Below are 4,266 nucleotides of genomic sequence, written 5' to 3' on the forward strand. Positions count from 1 at the left end.
CCTTGTATGGGAATTTGGATGGAAACAAACGTGTAAGAAGTGAGCCAAAAAGGAAATACACTGTGAGAGATGTCAAAGCAGATTTTAATAACTGTATACAAACCGCCCCGCAGCCGAGAGCGGGAATAAAGAGGGAAATAACTATAGAAAAGGACAGTTCTACTCTTTAAAACTTCCCGAATCATTCCCACCCAAAAGAACAATCAACTCTTACTCATTTTACTCAAAAATAGAGACCTTTGGGAACCTGCAGGACAGGGCTGCATCATCCTGCACCGGAGCAGGCAAGACACTGGCGTGGAAGAGGGACCTTCCCAAATCCAGGATGAGGTCTGTGTTCCCATGTGTTTCTCAGGGACAAGGTCTTTCATCTCGGTGGCATCCCTCCACAACAGGGATGTCCTGCTGACTCCCCTCTGCTTGAGGAGCAGAGACCTGGGCACTAGGACTAAGGAGGGGAGAAGCTTTTCACCTGCTCTAGCTGAATTTAGAGAGGAGAACCATCCGGTGTCTTCTCCAGGACCATGCGGATTTGAACGCTGAACAATTCCCAAAGCTCAGCTGAGGCCTCTGGTTTTCTTGCTTGTCTTGGCACAGGGCCATGGAGTGAGTCACAACCTTCTTGCTGTTTGTTTAATGTACCGATTCCGGCTCCATCGAATCTCTAAGAGGGAAGTTAATTCATAAGCCAAATCAATATTAACTGCCTGAGGAGGAGGAGGAAGGGAAAGAGAAACCAGCCTGTTCGGCGTTACCACCACACCACCACCACTTCAGCCTGCTGGTGTGGACACATCTTCCTCACTCAGCAATCCTAGGACCTGTGTGACAGTCCTAGGACCTACGTGGACATCGTTGTCCTCTGCAAGCCCTGCACGGTGCCTACAGAGGCTTGTTGAGGACATAAGGGAGGAACACAACCCATTGGAGGCATCTGCTTGGAAGATGCCCAAAGAAATCAGCCTGCCTGCACACAAGTCCCAACAGGGACACCCCTGAAGAGCGAGTTGGTGATGTCTCTGATACCTGAGAGATCTCCTGTTTTAATGCCTGGCAAGCCATGGGCATGCAGAGGAGGGAGGAGCCGGGCCGGTCTGTTGAAACACAGAGCAAGGAAGAGGGAGAAGAGCCAACAGAGGAACACATCCAGGAGCTGGCAGGGTGAAAGACAAGCCCTTGAGCTGTCCTGGTTGTTTGCGGACACAAAAACCTTGTGCACACATGAACACTGTGGAGGTAAGTGCAGTCTCTGGAGGTTGTGAACTACCAACGTGGGAATGGCCAAAATGGATCATCGCTGTGTCGACTCATAGGCCACATGGTACTGCTGAAAAAGCAGAGATGGGGATATTTGGACACCCACCCAGGAGGGCATCAACCACATGGGATGCAGCTCAGCCCTTACACAGGGACTGAGGAGAGAGGCACGTTCAGACGTGCCAAGGTGAGATGCAACTGCAAGGTGTGCCATGCCCAAAGGTCTTGGTTGGCCAAGAGTCGTTTGCACCTGCTCTTATTCTGGTGGAGAAAAATGGCATTTCCTCTCATATCTGTGTTAAAAAACAGATGTCAAAGTGCCCGGAAAAACGACATTTAATGACGTGCTTAATTACAGCCGCCTGGTCACAGCCTGTCCCCTTGGCCTCTGGAAGACAAGATCCTGCTGACCGCACAATGGACACTGTGCTCAGAGCCATGTAGGGGACAGAGTCCACCACAAAACATTTTGGAGAAGATCTCATGGCCCTTTCTCCAACCACCCTGTTGAGATGAGCCCAAACAGGTCCAAGCTCACCAGCTGCTGCAATTGCAATTGATGTTGGAGGCAACGTAGCACCTTCACCTCCCCCTCCAACGGAGGTTGGGAATACAGCAGAGTCACGTCCCGGAGATTTGCCTCAAACCTTCCTGGAAGCCCAACCAGCTTCTCATCCACCATTCCCGTTATTTCTCTGGTTTTATTTTAATCCCGTGGTTGTTATTGTTCAGTTTTCCTTTGAATGATTTTTTCTGAGCATCCAAAAATAAAGAATCATGTCAGATAATAACAGGAAGGAAGTGAGAATGCCAAAGATTGCCGGAGATAATAAATTCAACCTATTTCACAAGGTTTTTTTCTGTTTATGCTAAAGACTTGTCTGGGCCTTTAGCCCTGAAGTTGATGTTGGAGCAGCTGCCACCCCGCTGAGATCAGGGCTCTTGGTTTGAGGTGCATGGAAGGAGAGGAGCCCAGCCCCTGGCAGCTCCCAGCCGGAATAGAGAGGGTTAAAATGCTGTATTGCGGTCTAGATGACCTTTGAAGGTCCCTTCCAGCCCTAACCATTCTATGATTCTATGATTCCTTGAGTCTGGAGCTGGGTCTAAGCTGCTGGTGGTGTCCATGTGAGAAAAATGAAAAAAAAAAAAAGAAAAAATAATTAATTGGAATGGAATGGAATGGAATGGAATGGAATGGAATGGAATGGAATTAATTGGAATGGAATGGAATGGAATGGAATGGAATGGAATGGAATGGAATAGAATTAATTGGAAGGGAAGGGAAGGGAAGGGAAGGGAAGGGAAGGGAAGGGAAGGGAAGGGAATAGAAAAAAAAACAAAATAAAGTTAAATAAATAAATAAATGAAATAAAATAAATAAAAATTAAATTAAATTAAAATAAATAAAATAAAAATTAAAATAAAATAAAATAAATAAAATAAAATAAAATAAAATAAAATAAAATAAAATAAATAAAATAAAATAAAATAAAATAAAATAAAATAAAATAAAATACAGCAAAATAAAATACAGCAAAATTAAATAAATAAATAAATAAATAAAATTTGAAACACGAAATAAATTAAAATAAAATAAATCACAACAAAACAAACCAAAACCAAACCTTAGTTGCAGGAGAAAGGATTAACCCCCCCACCCATCAGAAGCAGTGTTGGGAGCGACGTCCCCCACCGCCGCCCGCGTTGCCCAAGCGCAGCGCTGCCCGCGCTGCCTGCTGGCACACGCCGGCGCGCGGGGAACGAGCCGGGGAACGAGCCGGGCTTGTTTGCCTGCGGGTTCCCCTCCTCCCTCCCTCTGTAGATGTGCAGAACTTCTCTGACGCCTTGGTTGTGCAACACAACCCCAACGGGATGGACCTGCTTGAACATTTTTGGCTTGGGCAGGTCTCGGGCGTCCCGGGCGGCGCTGGACGGGCAGGTTGAGGGCAGGAGGGAAGCTGGGTGTTCGCTCTTTTGTGCAACTGGGGAAACTGAGGCACAGATTGGGGTCATCACAACATTGCCCCACGAGTTCCCAGGTCCAACCTCCCATTCCCAGTAGACCTCCTTGTTCAGGATGGTCCTACAACCCACCCCCCCAAGGATCCACCTGACCTCCACATAAACATCTCCTGAGCATCAACATCTCCTGAGCATCCATGAGCATCTCCTGGCCACGCTCCTGTGCCAGACAGGCACCCACATATCACCCTCCTTCCTTGCAGCACCCAAAACCCCAAACACGTGCAAGTCACCACATCGAAAGAGAAGGTGCAACAACCATGCCCAGTTTTTGTAGAAACTATTCTGCCCAAACCCAGACAACTGATGGCCAGGACCTCCCAGGATTGTATTTTCCTTGTTATAGTTTCACTCTGGTGTTTGTACAAAACGTCTGGGCACCGGCTCTGCTCTGAGGTTTGTTTAGACGATGCTGCCAAGGGGAATGCTGCTCTCAGCACCGTTGTATGAGGACCACGTTCCTGCAAAAATTGAGTCCATCCTGGGAAGCTATTCCTGTCCCTTTCTTTATCCTGGGCACCCAGCTGGCCCCGAACCCCTAATTCTTGCTCCTATAGGGGTAATGTTGCCCATAACCCAAAGCAAACCCTATAGCAAGCCACAGGTGGGTTTGCTGGAGCTTTGAGTCTTTCTCTGCTTGCAGAAAAGGGGATGTGAAGGGTTTTCTGATGGATTAGGTGAGAAGAAAAAGATGAGAGTCATCCCCGTTGAGGATGGAGGACGTGAAATGGTCCCTCTGTGGGGATGCTCCTGGTAAAGCCTCCAGCGAATCGTGGTTCAGTCATCTCCCAGCAAGCAGCACAGAATAACCTGTTATCCATAAATCAGGGAGTATTAATATCAGGGACATCTCCAAAATCTTCCTGAGAAATGTTACCTTCACATGTGGTTTAGTTGAGTAGAAACCTCAAGCACTTCTGGGGTTTTTTTCACCCACCTGTAAGTGACAGAAGAGAAAACTTGTGTCTAAATGTCAACTTGTTTCTG

Source organism: Tauraco erythrolophus, chromosome 1 (genome assembly GCF_009769465.1).
Source record: "Tauraco erythrolophus isolate bTauEry1 chromosome 1, bTauEry1.pri, whole genome shotgun sequence".
NCBI lineage: Eukaryota > Metazoa > Chordata > Aves > Musophagiformes > Musophagidae > Tauraco > Tauraco erythrolophus.